This window comes from Symphodus melops (assembly GCF_947650265.1).
Source record: "Symphodus melops genome assembly, chromosome: 4".
Taxonomy (NCBI): Eukaryota; Metazoa; Chordata; class Actinopteri; order Labriformes; family Labridae; genus Symphodus; species Symphodus melops.
In genome coordinates this window covers 8,082,139-8,100,374 of record NC_136694.1, presented here as the reverse complement: position 1 = coordinate 8,100,374, position 18,236 = coordinate 8,082,139, and positions in this window count along the sequence as shown.

Below are 18,236 nucleotides of genomic sequence, written 5' to 3'. Positions count from 1 at the left end.
ACTTCTCTTCAGGAACTAAAAGGTTCAGGGACTTCTCTTTAAATATCTGAAAGGTTCAGGGACGTCTCTTCAGGAACTAAAAGGTTCAGGGACTTCTCATCATAGAACTAAAAGGTTCAGGGACTTCTCTTCATAGAACTAAAAGGTTCAAGGACTTCTATTCATTGAACTAAAAGGTTCAGGGACTTCTCTTCATAGAACTAAAAGGTTCAGGGACTTCTCTTCAGGAACTAAAAGGTTCAGGGACTTCTCTTCATAGAACTAAAAGGTTCAGGGACATCTCTTAATAGAACTAAATGGTTCAGGGACTTCTCTTTAAAGAACTAAAAGGTTCAGGGACTTCTCTTCAGGAACTAAAAGGTTCAGGGACTTCTCTTTAAAGATCTGAAAGGTTCAGGGACTTCTCTTCATAGAACTAAAAGGTTCAGGGACTTCTCTTCATAGAACTAAAAGGTTCAGGGACTTCTCTTTAAAGTTCTGAAAGGTTCAGGGACGTCTCATCAGGAACTAAAAGGTTCAGGGACTTCTCTTCCAAGAACAAAAAGGTTCAGGGACTTCTCTTAATAGATCTAAAAGTTTCAAGGACTTCTCTTCAGCAACTCAAAAGGTTCAGGGACTTCTCTTCATAGAACTAAAAGGTTCAGGGACTTCTCTTTAAAGTTCTGAAAGGTTCAGGGACGTCTCTTCAGGAACTAAAAGGTTCAGGGACTTCTCTTCCAAGAACAAAAAGGTTCAGGGACTTCTCTTCATAGACCTAACAGGTTCAGGGACTTCTCTTCAGGAACTAAAAGGTTCACAGACTTCTATTCAGGAACAAAAAGGTTCAGGGACTTCTCTTCATAGAACTAAAAGGTTCATGGACTTCTCATCTCAGAACTAAAAGGTTCACAGACTTCTATTCAGGAACAAAAAGGTTCAGGGACTTCTCTTCAGGAACAACAAGGTTCATGGACTTCTCATCTCAGAACTAAAAGGTTCAGGGACTTCTCTTCAAAGAACTAAAAGGTTCAGGGACTTCTCTTTATGGAACTAAAAGGTTCAGGGACTTCTCTTTGAAGATCTAAAAGGTTCAGAAACTTCTCTTCAGGAACAAAAAGGTTCAGGGACTTCTCTTCATAGAACTAAAAGGTTCATGGACTTCTCATCTCAGAACTAAAAGGATCAGGGACTTCTCTTCAAAGAACTAAAAGGTTCAGGGACTTCTCTTTATGGAACTAAAAGGTTCAGGGACTTCTCTTCAAAGAACTAAAAGGTTCAGGGACTTCTCTTTGAAGTTTTAAAAGGTTCAGAAACTTCTCTTCAGGAAATAAAAGGTTCAGGGACTTCTCTTTAAAGAACTAAAAGGTTCAGGGACTTCTCTTCAGGAACTAAAAGGTTCAGGGACTTCTCATCATAGAACTAAAAGGTTCAGGGACTTCTCATCATAGAACTAAAAGGTTCAAGGACTTCTATTCATTGAACTAAAAGGTTCAGGGACTTCTCTTCATAGAACTAAAAGGTTCAGGGACATCTTAATAGAACTAAATGGTTCAGGGACTTCTCTTTAAAGAACTAAAAGGTTCAGGGACTTCTCTTCAGGAACTAAAAGGTTCAGGGACTTCTCTTTAAAGATCTGAAAGGTTCAGGGACTTCTCTTCATAGAACTAAAAGGTTCATGGACTTCTCATCTCAGAACTAAAAGGATCAGGGACTTCTCTTCAAAGAACTAAAAGGTTCAGGGACTTCTCTTTATGGAACTAAAAGGTTCAGGGACTTCTCTTCAAAGAACTAAAAGGTTCAGGGACTTCTCTTTGAAGATCTAAAAGGTTCAGAAACTTCTCTTCAGGAAATAAAAGGTTCAGGGACTTCTCTTTAAAGAACTAAAAGGTTCAGGGACTTCTCTTCAGGAACTAAAAGGTTCAGGGACTTCTCATCATAGAACTAAAAGGTTCAGGGACTTCTCATCATAGAACTAAAAGGTTCAAGGACTTCTATTCATTGAACTAAAAGGTTCAGGGACTTCTCTTCATAGAACTAAAAGGTTCAGGGACATCTTAATAGAACTAAATGGTTCAGGGACTTCTCTTTAAAGAACTAAAAGGTTCAGGGACTTCTCTTCAGGAACTAAAAGGTTCAGGGACTTCTCTTTAAAGATCTGAAAGGTTCAGGGACTTCTCTTCATAGAACTAAAAGGTTCAGGGACTTCTCTTCAGGAACTTAAAGGTTCAGGGACTTCTCTTCATAGAACTAAAAGGTTCAGGGACATCTCTTAATAGAACTAAATGGTTCAGGGACTTCTCTTTAAAGAACTAAAAGGTTCAGGGACTTCTCTTCAGGAACTAAAAGGTTCAGGGACTTCTCTTTAAAGATCTGAAAGGTTCAGGGACTTCTCTTCATAGAACTAAAAGGTTCAGGGACTTCTCTTCATAGAACTAAAAGGTTCAGGGACTTCTCCTCAGGAACTAAAAGGTTCACAGACTTCTCTTCAGGAACTAAAAGGTTCAGGGACTTCTCTTCAGGAACTAAAAGGTTAAGGGACTTCTCTTTAAAGATCTGAAAGGTTCAGGGAAGTCTCTTCAGGAACTAAAAGGTTCAGGGACTTCTCTTCATAGACCTAACAGGTTCAGGGACTTCTCTTCAGGAACTAAAAGGTTCACAGACTTCTCTTCAGGAACAAAAAGGTTCAGGGACTTCTCTTCATAGAACTAAAAGGTTCATGGACTTCTCATCTCAGAACTAAAAGGTTCAGGGACTTCTCTTCAAAGAACTAAAAGGTTCAGGGACTTCTCTTCAGGAACAAAAAGGTTCATGGACTTCTCATCTCAGAACTAAAAGGTTCAGGGACATCTCTTTAAAGAACTAAAAGGTTCAGGGACTTCTCTTCAGGAACTAAAAGGTTCAGGGACTTCTCATCATAGAACTAAAAGGTTCAGGGACTTCTCTTCATAGAACTAAAAGGTTCAAGGACTTCTATTCATTGAACTAAAAGGTTCAGGGACTTCTCTTCATAGAACTAAAAGGTTCAGGGACTTCTCTTCAGGAACTAAAAGGTTCAGGGACTTCTCTTCATAGAACTAAAAGGTTCAGGGACATCTCTTAATAGAACTAAATGGTTCAGGGACTTCTCTTTAAAGAACTAAAAGGTTCAGGGACTTCTCTTCAGGAACTAAAAGGTTCAGGGACTTCTCTTTAAAGATCTGAAAGGTTCAGGGACTTCTCTTCATAGAACTAAAAGGTTCAGGGACTTCTCTTCATAGAACTAAAATGTTCAGGGACTTCTCTTTAAAGAACTAAAAGGTTCAGGGACTTCTCTTCATAGAACTAAAAGGTTCAGGGACTTCTCCTCAGGAACTAAAAGGTTCACAGACTTCTCTTCAGGAACTAAAAGGTTCAGGGACTTCTCTTCAGGAACTAAAAGGTTCAGGGACTTCTCTTTAAAGATCTGAAAGGTTCAGGGACTTCTCTTCATAGAACTAAAAGGTTCATGGACTTCTCATCTCAGAACTAAAAGGTTCAGGGACTTCTCTTCAAAGAACTAAAAGGTTCAGGGACTTCTCTTCAGGAACAAAAAGGTTCATGGACTTCTCATCTCTGAACTAAAAGGTTCAGGGACTTCTCTTCAAAGAAATAAAAGGTTCAGGGACTTCTCTTTATGGAACTAAAAGGTTCAGGGACTTCTCTTCAAAGAACTAAAAGGTTCAGGGACTTCTCTTTGAAGATCTAAAAGGTTCAGAAACTTCTCTTCAGGAACAAAAAGGTTCAGGGACTTCTCTTCATAGAACTAAAAGGTTCATGGACTTCTCATCTCAGAACTAAAAGGATCAGGGACTTCTCTTCAAAGAACTAAAAGGTTCAGGGACTTCCCTTTATGGAACTAAAAGGTTCAGGGACTTCTCTTCAAAGAACTAAAAGGTTCAGGGACTTCTCTTTGAAGATCTAAAAGTTTCAGAAACTTCTCTTCAGGAACTAAAGGGTTCAGGGACTTCTCTTTAAAGAACTAAAAGGTTCAGGGACTTCTCTTCAGGAACTAAAAGGTTCAGGGACTTCTCATCATAGAACTAAAAGGTTCAGGGACTTCTCTTCATAGAACTAAAAGGTTCAAGGACTTCTATTCATTGAACTAAAAGGTTCAGGGACTTCTCTTCATAGAACTAAAAGGTTCAGGGACTTCTCTTCAGGAACTAAAAGGTTCAGGGACTTCTCTTCATAGAACTAAAAGGTTCAGGGACATCTCTTAATAGAACTAAATGGTTCAGGGACTTCTCTTTAAAGAACTAAAAGGTTCAGGGACTTCTCTTCAGGAACTAAAAGGTTCAGGGACTTCTCTTTAAAGATCTGAAAGGTTCAGGGACTTCTCTTCATAGAACTAAAAGGTTCAGGGACTTCTCTTCATAGAACTAAAATGTTCAGGGACTTCTCTTTAAAGAACTAAAAGGTTCAGGGACTTCTCTTCATAGAACTAAAAGGTTCAGGGACTTCTCCTCAGGAACTAAAAGGTTCACAGACTTCTCTTCAGGAACTAAAAGGTTCAGGGACTTCTCTTCAGGAACTAAAAGGTTCAGGGACTTCTCTTTAAAGATCTGAAAGGTTCAGGGACGTCTCTTCAGGAACTAAAAGGTTCAGGGACTTCTCTTCCAAGAACAAAAAGGTTCAGGGACTTCTCTTCATAGACCTAACAGGTTCAGGGACTTCTCTTCAGGAACTAAAAGGTTCACAGACTTCTCTTTAGGAACAAAAAGGTTCAGGGACTTCTCTTCATAGAACTAAAAGGTTCATGGACTTCTCATCTCAGAACTAAAAGGTTCAGGGACTTGTCTTCAAAGAACTAAAAGGTTCAGGGACTTCTCTTCAGGAACAAAAAGGTTCATGGACTTCTCATCTCAGAACTAAAAGGTTCAGGGACTTCTCTTCAAAGAAATAAAAGGTTCAGGGACTTCTCTTTATGGAACTAAAAGGTTCAGGGACTTCTCTTCAAAGAACTAAAAGGTTCAGGGACTTCTCTTTGAAGATCTAAAAGGTTCAGAAACTTCTCTTCAGGAACAAAAAGGTTCAGGGACTTCTCTTCATATAACTAAAAGGTTCATGGACTTCTCATCTCAGAACTAAAAGGATCAGGGACTTCTCTTCAAAGAACTAAAAGGTTCAGGGACTTCTCTTTATGGAACTAAAAGGTTCAGGGACTTCTCTTCAAAGAACTAAAAGGTTCAGGGACTTCTCTTCAGGAACTAAAAGGTTCAGGGACTTCTCTTCATAGAACTAAAAGGTTCAGGGACATCTCTTAATAGAACTAAATGGTTCAGGGACTTCTCTTAAAAGAACTAAAAGGTTCAGGGACTTCTCATCTCAGAACTAAAAGGATCAGGGACTTCTCTTCAAAGAACTAAAAGGTTCAGGGACTTCTCTTTATGGAACTAAAAGGTTCAGGGACTTCTCTTCAAAGAACTAAAAGGTTCAGGGACTTCTCTTTGAAGATCTAAAAGGTTCAGAAACTTCTCTTCAGGAAATAAAAGGTTCAGGGACTTCTCTTTAAAGAACTAAAAGGTTCAGGGATTTCTCTTCAGGAACTAAAAGGTTCAGGGACTTCTCATCATAGAACTAAAAGGTTCAGGGACTTCTCATCATAGAACTAAAAGGTTCAAGGACTTCTATTCATTGAACTAAAAGGTTCAGGGACTTCTCTTCATAGAACTAAAAGGTTCAGGGACATCTTAATAGAACTAAATGGTTCAGGGACTTCTCTTTAAAGAACTAAAAGGTTCAGGGACTTCTCTTCAGGAACTAAAAGGTTCAGGGACTTCTCTTTAAAGATCTGAAAGGTTCAGGGACTTCTCTTCATAGAACTAAAAGGTTCAGGGACTTCTCTTCAGGAACTTAAAGGTTCAGGGACTTCTCTTCATAGAACTAAAAGGTTCAGGGACATCTCTTAATAGAACTAAATGGTTCAGGGACTTCTCTTTAAAGAACTAAAAGGTTCAGGGACTTCTCTTCAGGAACTAAAAGGTTCAGGGACTTCTCTTTAAAGATCTGAAAGGTTCAGGGACTTCTCTTCATAGAACTAAAAGGTTCAGGGACTTCTCTTCATAGAACTAAAAGGTTCAGGGACTTCTCCTCAGGAACTAAAAGGTTCACAGACTTCTCTTCAGGAACTAAAAGGTTCAGGGACTTCTCTTCAGGAACTAAAAGGTTCAGGGACTTCTCTTTAAAGATCTGAAAGGTTCAGGGAAGTCTCTTCAGGAACTAAAAGGTTCAGGGACTTCTCTTCATAGACCTAACAGGTTCAGGGACTTCTCTTCAGGAACTAAAAGGTTCACAGACTTCTCTTCAGGAACAAAAAGGTTCAGGGACTTCTCTTCATAGAACTAAAAGGTTCATGGACTTCTCATCTCAGAACTAAAAGGTTCAGGGACTTCTCTTCAAAGAACTAAAAGGTTCAGGGACTTCTCTTCAGGAACAAAAAGGTTCATGGACTTCTCATCTCAGAACTAAAAGGTTCAGGGACTTCTCTTTAAAGAACTAAAAGGTTCAGGGACTTCTCTTCAGGAACTAAAAGGTTCAGGGACTTCTCATCATAGAACTAAAAGGTTCAGGGACTTCTCTTCAGGAACAAAAAGGTTCATGGACTTCTCATCTCAGAACTAAAAGGTTCAGGGACTTCTCTTCAAAGAAATAAAAGGTTCAGGGACTTCTCTTTATGGAACTAAAAGGTTCAGGGACTTCTCTTCAAAGAACTAAAAGGTTCAGGGACTTCTCTTTGAAGATCTAAAAGGTTCAGAAATTTCTCTTCAGGAACAAAAAGGTTCAGGGACTTCTCTTCATAGAACTAAAAGGTTCATGGACTTCTCATCTCAGAACTAAAAGGATCAGGGACTTCTCTTCAAAGAACTAAAAGGTTCAGGGACTTCTCTTTATGGAACTAAAAGGTTCAGGGACTTCTCTTCAAAGAACTAAAAGGTTCAGGGACTTCTCTTTGAAGATCTAAAAGTTTCAGAAACTTCTCTTCAGGAACTAAAAGGTTCAGGGACTTCTCTTTAAAGAACTAAAAGGTTCAGGGACTTCTCTTCAGGAACTAAAAGGTTCAGGGACTTCTCATCATAGAACTAAAAGGTTCAGGGACTTCTCTTCATAGAACTAAAAGGTTCAAGGACTTCTATTCATTGAACTAAAAGGTTCAGGGACTTCTCTTCATAGAACTAAAAGGTTCAGGGACTTCTCTTCAGGAACTAAAAGGTTCAGGGACTTCTCTTCATAGAACTAAAAGGTTCAGGGACATCTCTTAATAGAACTAAATGGTTCAGGGACTTCTCTTTAAAGAACTAAAAGGTTCAGGGACTTCTCTTCAGGAACTAAAAGGTTCAGGGACTTCTCTTTAAAGATCTGAAAGGTTCAGGGACTTCTCTTCATAGAACTAAAAGGTTCAGGGACTTCTCTTCATAGAATTAAAATGTTCAGGGACTTCTCTTTAAAGAACTAAAAGGTTCAGGGACTTCTCTTCATAGAACTAAAAGGTTCAGGGACTTCTCCTCAGGAACTAAAAGGTTCACAGACTTCTCTTCAGGAACTAAAAGGTTCAGGGACTTCTCTTCAGGAACTAAAAGGTTCAGGGACTTCTCTTTAAAGATCTGAAAGGTTCAGGGACGTCTCTTCAGGAACTAAAAGGTTCAGGGACTTCTCTTCCAAGAACAAAAAGGTTCAGGGACTTCTCTTCATAGACCTAACAGGTTCAGGGACTTCTCTTCAGGAACTAAAAGGTTCACAGACTTCTCTTCAGGAACAAAAAGGTTCAGGGACTTCTCTTCATAGAACTAAAAGGTTCATGGACTTCTCATCTCAGAACTAAAAGGTTCAGGGACTTCTCTTCAAAGAACTAAAAGGTTCAGGGACTTCTCCTCAGGAACTAAAAGGTTCAGGGACTTCTCTTCAGGAACTAAAAGGTTCAGGGACTTCTCTTTAAAGATCTGAAAGGTTCAGGGACGTCTCTTCAGGAACTAAAAGGTTCAGGGACTTCTCTTCCAAGAACAAAAAGGTTCAGGGACTTCTCTTCATAGACCTAACAGGTTCAGGGACTTCTCTTCAGGAACTAAAAGGTTCACAGACTTCTCTTCAGGAACAAAAAGGTTCAGGGACTTCTCATCTCAGAACTAAAAGGTTCAGGGACTTCTCTTCAAAGAACTAAAAGGTTCAGGGACTTCTCTTCAGGAACAAAAAGGTTCATGGACTTCTCATCTCAGAACTAAAAGGTTCAGGGACTTCTCTTTAAAGAACTAAAAGGTTCAGGGACTTCTCTTCAGGAACTAAAAGGTTCAGGGACGTCTCTTTACAGAACTTAAAGGTTCAAGGACTTCTCTTCTGGAACTAAAAGGTTCAGGAACTTCTCTTCATGAACTGAAAAGTTCAGGGATGTCTCTTCGTAGAACTAAAGTGTTCACGGACTTCTATTCATAGAATTAAAAGGTTCAGGGACTTCTCTTAATAGATCTAAAAGTTTCAAGGACTTCTCTTCAGCAACTCAAAAGGTTCAGGGACTTCTCTTCATAGAACTAAAAGGTTCAGGGACTTCTCTTTAAAGTTCTGAAAGGTTCAGGGACGTCTCTTCAGGAACTAAAAGGTTCAGGGACTTCTCTTCCAAGAACAAAAAGGTTCAGGGACTTCTCTTCATAGACCTAACAGGTTCAGGGACTTCTCTTCAGGAACTAAAAGGTTCACAGACTTCTATTCAGGAACAAAAAGGTTCAGGGACTTCTCTTCATAGAACTAAAAGGTTCATGGACTTCTCATCTCAGAACTAAAAGGTTCACAGACTTCTATTCAGGAACAAAAAGGTTCAGGGACTTCTCTTCAGGAACAACAAGGTTCATGGACTTCTCATCTCAGAACTAAAAGGTTCAGGGACTTCTCTTCAAAGAACTAAAAGGTTCAGGGACTTCTCTTTATGGAACTAAAAGGTTCAGGGACTTCTCTTTGAAGATCTAAAAGGTTCAGAAACTTCTCTTCAGGAACAAAAAGGTTCAGGGACTTCTCTTCATAGAACTAAAAGGTTCATGGACTTCTCATCTCAGAACTAAAAGGATCAGGGACTTCTCTTCAAAGAACTAAAAGGTTCAGGGACTTCTCTTTATGGAACTAAAAGGTTCAGGGACTTCTCTTCAAAGAACTAAAAGGTTCAGGGACTTCTCTTTGAAGATCTAAAAGGTTCAGAAACTTCTCTTCAGGAAATAAAAGGTTCAGGGACTTCTCTTTAAAGAACTAAAAGGTTCAGGGACTTCTCTTCAGGAACTAAAAGGTTCAGGGACTTCTCATCATAGAACTAAAAGGTTCAGGGACTTCTCATCATAGAACTAAAAGGTTCAAGGACTTCTATTCATTGAACTAAAAGGTTCAGGGACTTCTCTTCATAGAACTAAAAGGTTCAGGGACATCTTAATAGAACTAAATGGTTCAGGGACTTCTCTTTAAAGAACTAAAAGGTTCAGGGACTTCTCTTCAGGAACTAAAAGGTTCAGGGACTTCTCTTTAAAGATCTGAAAGGTTCAGGGACTTCTCTTCATAGAACTAAAAGGTTCATGGACTTCTCATCTCAGAACTAAAAGGATCAGGGACTTCTCTTCAAAGAACTAAAAGGTTCAGGGACTTCTCTTTATGGAACTAAAAGGTTCAGGGACTTCTCTTCAAAGAACTAAAAGGTTCAGGGACTTCTCTTTGAAGATCTAAAAGGTTCAGAAACTTCTCTTCAGGAAATAAAAGGTTCAGGGACTTCTCTTTAAAGAACTAAAAGGTTCAGGGACTTCTCTTCAGGAACTAAAAGGTTCAGGGACTTCTCATCATAGAACTAAAAGGTTCAGGGACTTCTCATCATAGAACTAAAAGGTTCAAGGACTTCTATTCATTGAACTAAAAGGTTCAGGGACTTCTCTTCATAGAACTAAAAGGTTCAGGGACATCTTAATAGAACTAAATGGTTCAGGGACTTCTCTTTAAAGAACTAAAAGGTTCAGGGACTTCTCTTCAGGAACTAAAAGGTTCAGGGACTTCTCTTTAAAGATCTGAAAGGTTCAGGGACTTCTCTTCATAGAACTAAAAGGTTCAGGGACTTCTCTTCAGGAACTTAAAGGTTCAGGGACTTCTCTTCATAGAACTAAAAGGTTCAGGGACATCTCTTAATAGAACTAAATGGTTCAGGGACTTCTCTTTAAAGAACTAAAAGGTTCAGGGACTTCTCTTCAGGAACTAAAAGGTTCAGGGACTTCTCTTTAAAGATCTGAAAGGTTCAGGGACTTCTCTTCATAGAACTAAAAGGTTCAGGGACTTCTCTTCATAGAACTAAAAGGTTCAGGGACTTCTCCTCAGGAACTAAAAGGTTCACAGACTTCTCTTCAGGAACTAAAAGGTTCAGGGACTTCTCTTCAGGAACTAAAAGGTTCAGGGACTTCTCTTTAAAGATCTGAAAGGTTCAGGGAAGTCTCTTCAGGAACTAAAAGGTTCAGGGACTTCTCTTCATAGACCTAACAGGTTCAGGGACTTCTCTTCAGGAACTAAAAGGTTCACAGACTTCTCTTCAGGAACAAAAAGGTTCAGGGACTTCTCTTCATAGAACTAAAAGGTTCATGGACTTCTCATCTCAGAACTAAAAGGTTCAGGGACTTCTCTTCAAAGAACTAAAAGGTTCAGGGACTTCTCTTCAGGAACAAAAAGGTTCATGGACTTCTCATCTCAGAACTAAAAGGTTCAGGGACATCTCTTTAAAGAACTAAAAGGTTCAGGGACTTCTCTTCAGGAACTAAAAGGTTCAGGGACTTCTCATCATAGAACTAAAAGGTTCAGGGACTTCTCTTCATAGAACTAAAAGGTTCAAGGACTTCTATTCATTGAACTAAAAGGTTCAGGGACTTCTCTTCATAGAACTAAAAGGTTCAGGGACTTCTCTTCAGGAACTAAAAGGTTCAGGGACTTCTCTTCATAGAACTAAAAGGTTCAGGGACATCTCTTAATAGAACTAAATGGTTCAGGGACTTCTCTTTAAAGAACTAAAAGGTTCAGGGACTTCTCTTCAGGAACTAAAAGGTTCAGGGACTTCTCTTTAAAGATCTGAAAGGTTCAGGGACTTCTCTTCATAGAACTAAAAGGTTCAGGGACTTCTCTTTAAAGTTCTGAAAGGTTCAGGGACGTCTCATCAGGAACTAAAAGGTTCAGGGACTTCTCTTCCAAGAACAAAAAGGTTCAGGGACTTCTCTTAATAGATCTAAAAGTTTCAAGGACTTCTCTTCAGCAACTCAAAAGGTTCAGGGACTTCTCTTCATAGAACTAAAAGGTTCAGGGACTTCTCTTTAAAGTTCTGAAAGGTTCAGGGACGTCTCTTCAGGAACTAAAAGGTTCAGGGACTTCTCTTCCAAGAACAAAAAGGTTCAGGGACTTCTCTTCATAGACCTAACAGGTTCAGGGACTTCTCTTCAGGAACTAAAAGGTTCACAGACTTCTATTCAGGAACAAAAAGGTTCAGGGACTTCTCTTCATAGAACTAAAAGGTTCATGGACTTCTCATCTCAGAACTAAAAGGTTCACAGACTTCTATTCAGGAACAAAAAGGTTCAGGGACTTCTCTTCAGGAACAACAAGGTTCATGGACTTCTCATCTCAGAACTAAAAGGTTCAGGGACTTCTCTTCAAAGAACTAAAAGGTTCAGGGACTTCTCTTTATGGAACTAAAAGGTTCAGGGACTTCTCTTTGAAGATCTAAAAGGTTCAGAAACTTCTCTTCAGGAACAAAAAGGTTCAGGGACTTCTCTTCATAGAACTAAAAGGTTCATGGACTTCTCATCTCAGAACTAAAAGGATCAGGGACTTCTCTTCAAAGAACTAAAAGGTTCAGGGACTTCTCTTTATGGAACTAAAAGGTTCAGGGACTTCTCTTCAAAGAACTAAAAGGTTCAGGGACTTCTCTTTGAAGTTTTAAAAGGTTCAGAAACTTCTCTTCAGGAAATAAAAGGTTCAGGGACTTCTCTTTAAAGAACTAAAAGGTTCAGGGACTTCTCTTCAGGAACTAAAAGGTTCAGGGACTTCTCATCATAGAACTAAAAGGTTCAGGGACTTCTCATCATAGAACTAAAAGGTTCAAGGACTTCTATTCATTGAACTAAAAGGTTCAGGGACTTCTCTTCATAGAACTAAAAGGTTCAGGGACATCTTAATAGAACTAAATGGTTCAGGGACTTCTCTTTAAAGAACTAAAAGGTTCAGGGACTTCTCTTCAGGAACTAAAAGGTTCAGGGACTTCTCTTTAAAGATCTGAAAGGTTCAGGGACTTCTCTTCATAGAACTAAAAGGTTCATGGACTTCTCATCTCAGAACTAAAAGGATCAGGGACTTCTCTTCAAAGAACTAAAAGGTTCAGGGACTTCTCTTTATGGAACTAAAAGGTTCAGGGACTTCTCTTCAAAGAACTAAAAGGTTCAGGGACTTCTCTTTGAAGATCTAAAAGGTTCAGAAACTTCTCTTCAGGAAATAAAAGGTTCAGGGACTTCTCTTTAAAGAACTAAAAGGTTCAGGGACTTCTCTTCAGGAACTAAAAGGTTCAGGGACTTCTCATCATAGAACTAAAAGGTTCAGGGACTTCTCATCATAGAACTAAAAGGTTCAAGGACTTCTATTCATTGAACTAAAAGGTTCAGGGACTTCTCTTCATAGAACTAAAAGGTTCAGGGACATCTTAATAGAACTAAATGGTTCAGGGACTTCTCTTTAAAGAACTAAAAGGTTCAGGGACTTCTCTTCAGGAACTAAAAGGTTCAGGGACTTCTCTTTAAAGATCTGAAAGGTTCAGGGACTTCTCTTCATAGAACTAAAAGGTTCAGGGACTTCTCTTCAGGAACTTAAAGGTTCAGGGACTTCTCTTCATAGAACTAAAAGGTTCAGGGACATCTCTTAATAGAACTAAATGGTTCAGGGACTTCTCTTTAAAGAACTAAAAGGTTCAGGGACTTCTCTTCAGGAACTAAAAGGTTCAGGGACTTCTCTTTAAAGATCTGAAAGGTTCAGGGACTTCTCTTCATAGAACTAAAAGGTTCAGGGACTTCTCTTCATAGAACTAAAAGGTTCAGGGACTTCTCCTCAGGAACTAAAAGGTTCACAGACTTCTCTTCAGGAACTAAAAGGTTCAGGGACTTCTCTTCAGGAACTAAAAGGTTAAGGGACTTCTCTTTAAAGATCTGAAAGGTTCAGGGAAGTCTCTTCAGGAACTAAAAGGTTCAGGGACTTCTCTTCATAGACCTAACAGGTTCAGGGACTTCTCTTCAGGAACTAAAAGGTTCACAGACTTCTCTTCAGGAACAAAAAGGTTCAGGGACTTCTCTTCATAGAACTAAAAGGTTCATGGACTTCTCATCTCAGAACTAAAAGGTTCAGGGACTTCTCTTCAAAGAACTAAAAGGTTCAGGGACTTCTCTTCAGGAACAAAAAGGTTCATGGACTTCTCATCTCAGAACTAAAAGGTTCAGGGACATCTCTTTAAAGAACTAAAAGGTTCAGGGACTTCTCTTCAGGAACTAAAAGGTTCAGGGACTTCTCATCATAGAACTAAAAGGTTCAGGGACTTCTCTTCATAGAACTAAAAGGTTCAAGGACTTCTATTCATTGAACTAAAAGGTTCAGGGACTTCTCTTCATAGAACTAAAAGGTTCAGGGACTTCTCTTCAGGAACTAAAAGGTTCAGGGACTTCTCTTCATAGAACTAAAAGGTTCAGGGACATCTCTTAATAGAACTAAATGGTTCAGGGACTTCTCTTTAAAGAACTAAAAGGTTCAGGGACTTCTCTTCAGGAACTAAAAGGTTCAGGGACTTCTCTTTAAAGATCTGAAAGGTTCAGGGACTTCTCTTCATAGAACTAAAAGGTTCAGGGACTTCTCTTCATAGAACTAAAATGTTCAGGGACTTCTCTTTAAAGAACTAAAAGGTTCAGGGACTTCTCTTCATAGAACTAAAAGGTTCAGGGACTTCTCCTCAGGAACTAAAAGGTTCACAGACTTCTCTTCAGGAACTAAAAGGTTCAGGGACTTCTCTTCAGGAACTAAAAGGTTCAGGGACTTCTCTTTAAATATCTGAAAGGTTCAGGGACGTCTCTTCAGGAACTAAAAGGTTCAGGGACTTCTCATCATAGAACTAAAAGGTTCAGGGACTTCTCTTCATAGAACTAAAAGGTTCAAGGACTTCTATTCATTGAACTAAAAGGTTCAGGGACTTCTCTTCATAGAACTAAAAGGTTCAGGGACTTCTCTTCAGGAACTAAAAGGTTCAGGGACTTCTCTTCATAGAACTAAAAGGTTCAGGGACATCTCTTAATAGAACTAAATGGTTCAGGGACTTCTCTTTAAAGAACTAAAAGGTTCAGGGACTTCTCTTCAGGAACTAAAAGGTTCAGGGACTTCTCTTTAAAGATCTGAAAGGTTCAGGGACTTCTCTTCATAGAACTAAAAGGTTCAGGGACTTCTCTTTAAAGTTCTGAAAGGTTCAGGGACGTCTCATCAGGAACTAAAAGGTTCAGGGACTTCTCTTCCAAGAACAAAAAGGTTCAGGGACTTCTCTTAATAGATCTAAAAGTTTCAAGGACTTCTCTTCAGCAACTCAAAAGGTTCAGGGACTTCTCTTCATAGAACTAAAAGGTTCAGGGACTTCTCTTTAAAGTTCTGAAAGGTTCAGGGACGTCTCTTCAGGAACTAAAAGGTTCAGGGACTTCTCTTCCAAGAACAAAAAGGTTCAGGGACTTCTCTTCATAGACCTAACAGGTTCAGGGACTTCTCTTCAGGAACTAAAAGGTTCACAGACTTCTATTCAGGAACAAAAAGGTTCAGGGACTTCTCTTCATAGAACTAAAAGGTTCATGGACTTCTCATCTCAGAACTAAAAGGTTCACAGACTTCTATTCAGGAACAAAAAGGTTCAGGGACTTCTCTTCAGGAACAACAAGGTTCATGGACTTCTCATCTCAGAACTAAAAGGTTCAGGGACTTCTCTTCATAGAACTAAAAGGTTCAGGGACTTCTCTTTATGGAACTAAAAGGTTCAGGGACTTCTCTTTGAAGATCTAAAAGGTTCAGAAACTTCTCTTCAGGAACAAAAAGGTTCAGGGACTTCTCTTCATAGAACTAAAAGGTTCATGGACTTCTCATCTCAGAACTAAAAGGATCAGGGACTTCTCTTCAAAGAACTAAAAGGTTCAGGGACTTCTCTTTATGGAACTAAAAGGTTCAGGGACTTCTCTTCAAAGAACTAAAAGGTTCAGGGACTTCTCTTTGAAGTTTTAAAAGGTTCAGAAACTTCTCTTCAGGAAATAAAAGGTTCAGGGACTTCTCTTTAAAGAACTAAAAGGTTCAGGGACTTCTCTTCAGGAACTAAAAGGTTCAGGGACTTCTCATCATAGAACTAAAAGGTTCAGGGACTTCTCATCATAGAACTAAAAGGTTCAAGGACTTCTATTCATTGAACTAAAAGGTTCAGGGACTTCTCTTCATAGAACTAAAAGGTTCAGGGACATCTTAATAGAACTAAATGGTTCAGGGACTTCTCTTTAAAGAACTAAAAGGTTCAGGGACTTCTCTTCAGGAACTAAAAGGTTCAGGGACTTCTCTTTAAAGATCTGAAAGGTTCAGGGACTTCTCTTCATAGAACTAAAAGGTTCATGGACTTCTCATCTCAGAACTAAAAGGATCAGGGACTTCTCTTCAAAGAACTAAAAGGTTCAGGGACTTCTCTTTATGGAACTAAAAGGTTCAGGGACTTCTCTTCAAAGAACTAAAAGGTTCAGGGACTTCTCTTTGAAGATCTAAAAGGTTCAGAAACTTCTCTTCAGGAAATAAAAGGTTCAGGGACTTCTCTTTAAAGAACTAAAAGGTTCAGGGACTTCTCTTCAGGAACTAAAAGGTTCAGGGACTTCTCATCATAGAACTAAAAGGTTCAGGGACTTCTCATCATAGAACTAAAAGGTTCAAGGACTTCTATTCATTGAACTAAAAGGTTCAGGGACTTCTCTTCATAGAACTAAAAGGTTCAGGGACATCTTAATAGAACTAAATGGTTCAGGGACTTCTCTTTAAAGAACTAAAAGGTTCAGGGACTTCTCTTCAGGAACTAAAAGGTTCAGGGACTTCTCTTTAAAGATCTGAAAGGTTCAGGGACTTCTCTTCATAGAACTAAAAGGTTCAGGGACTTCTCTTCAGGAACTTAAAGGTTCAGGGACTTCTCTTCATAGAACTAAAAGGTTCAGGGACATCTCTTAATAGAACTAAATGGTTCAGGGACTTCTCTTTAAAGAACTAAAAGGTTCAGGGACTTCTCTTCAGGAACTAAAAGGTTCAGGGACTTCTCTTTAAAGATCTGAAAGGTTCAGGGACTTCTCTTCATAGAACTAAAAGGTTCAGGGACTTCTCTTCATAGAACTAAAAGGTTCAGGGACTTCTCCTCAGGAACTAAAAGGTTCACAGACTTCTCTTCAGGAACTAAAAGGTTCAGGGACTTCTCTTCAGGAACTAAAAGGTTAAGGGACTTCTCTTTAAAGATCTGAAAGGTTCAGGGAAGTCTCTTCAGGAACTAAAAGGTTCAGGGACTTCTCTTCATAGACCTAACAGGTTCAGGGACTTCTCTTCAGGAACTAAAAGGTTCACAGACTTCTCTTCAGGAACAAAAAGGTTCAGGGACTTCTCTTCATAGAACTAAAAGGTTCATGGACTTCTCATCTCAGAACTAAAAGGTTCAGGGACTTCTCTTCAAAGAACTAAAAGGTTCAGGGACTTCTCTTCAGGAACAAAAAGGTTCATGGACTTCTCATCTCAGAACTAAAAGGTTCAGGGACATCTCTTTAAAGAACTAAAAGGTTCAGGGACTTCTCTTCAGGAACTAAAAGGTTCAGGGACTTCTCATCATAGAACTAAAAGGTTCAGGGACTTCTCTTCATAGAACTAAAAGGTTCAAGGACTTCTATTCATTGAACTAAAAGGTTCAGGGACTTCTCTTCATAGAACTAAAAGGTTCAGGGACTTCTCTTCAGGAACTAAAAGGTTCAGGGACTTCTCTTCATAGAACTAAAAGGTTCAGGGACATCTCTTAATAGAACTAAATGGTTCAGGGACTTCTCTTTAAAGAACTAAAAGGTTCAGGGACTTCTCTTCAGGAACTAAAAGGTTCAGGGACTTCTCTTTAAAGATCTGAAAGGTTCAGGGACTTCTCTTCATAGAACTAAAAGGTTCAGGGACTTCTCTTCATAGAACTAAAATGTTCAGGGACTTCTCTTTAAAGAACTAAAAGGTTCAGGGACTTCTCTTCATAGAACTAAAAGGTTCAGGGACTTCTCCTCAGGAACTAAAAGGTTCACAGACTTCTCTTCAGGAACTAAAAGGTTCAGGGACTTCTCTTCAGGAACTAAAAGGTTCAGGGACTTCTCTTTAAAGATCTGAAAGGTTCAGGGACTTCTCTTCATAGAACTAAAAGGTTCATGGACTTCTCATCTCAGAACTAAAAGGTTCAGGGACTTCTCTTCAAAGAACTAAAAGGTTCAGGGACATCTCTTCAGGAACAAAAAGGTTCATGGACTTCTCATCTCTGAACTAAAAGGTTCAGGGACTTCTCTTCAAAGAAATAAAAGGTTCAGGGACTTCTCTTTATGGAACTAAAAGGTTCAGGGACTTCTCTTCAAAGAACTAAAAGGTTCAGGGACTTCTCTTTGAAGATCTAAAAGGTTCAGAAACTTCTCTTCAGGAACAAAAAGGTTCGGGGACTTCTCTTCATAGAACTAAAAGGTTCATGGACTTCTCATCTCAGAACTAAAAGGATCAGGGACTTCTCTTCAAAGAACTAAAAGGTTCAGGGACTTCCCTTTATGGAACTAAAAGGTTCAGGGACTTCTCTTCAAAGAACTAAAAGGTTCAGGGACTTCTCTTTGAAGATCTAAAAGTTTCAGAAACTTCTCTTCAGGAACTAAAGGGTTCAGGGACTTCTCTTTAAAGAACTAAAAGGTTCAGGGACTTCTCTTCAGGAACTAAAAGGTTCAGGGACTTCTCATCATAGAACTAAAAGGTTCAGGGACTTCTCTTCATAGAACTAAAAGGTTCAAGGACTTCTATTCATTGAACTAAAAGGTTCAGGGACTTCTCTTCATAGAACTAAAAGGTTCAGGGACTTCTCTTCAGGAACTAAAAGGTTCAGGGACTTCTCTTCATAGAACTAAAAGGTTCAGGGACATCTCTTAATAGAACTAAATGGTTCAGGGACTTCTCTT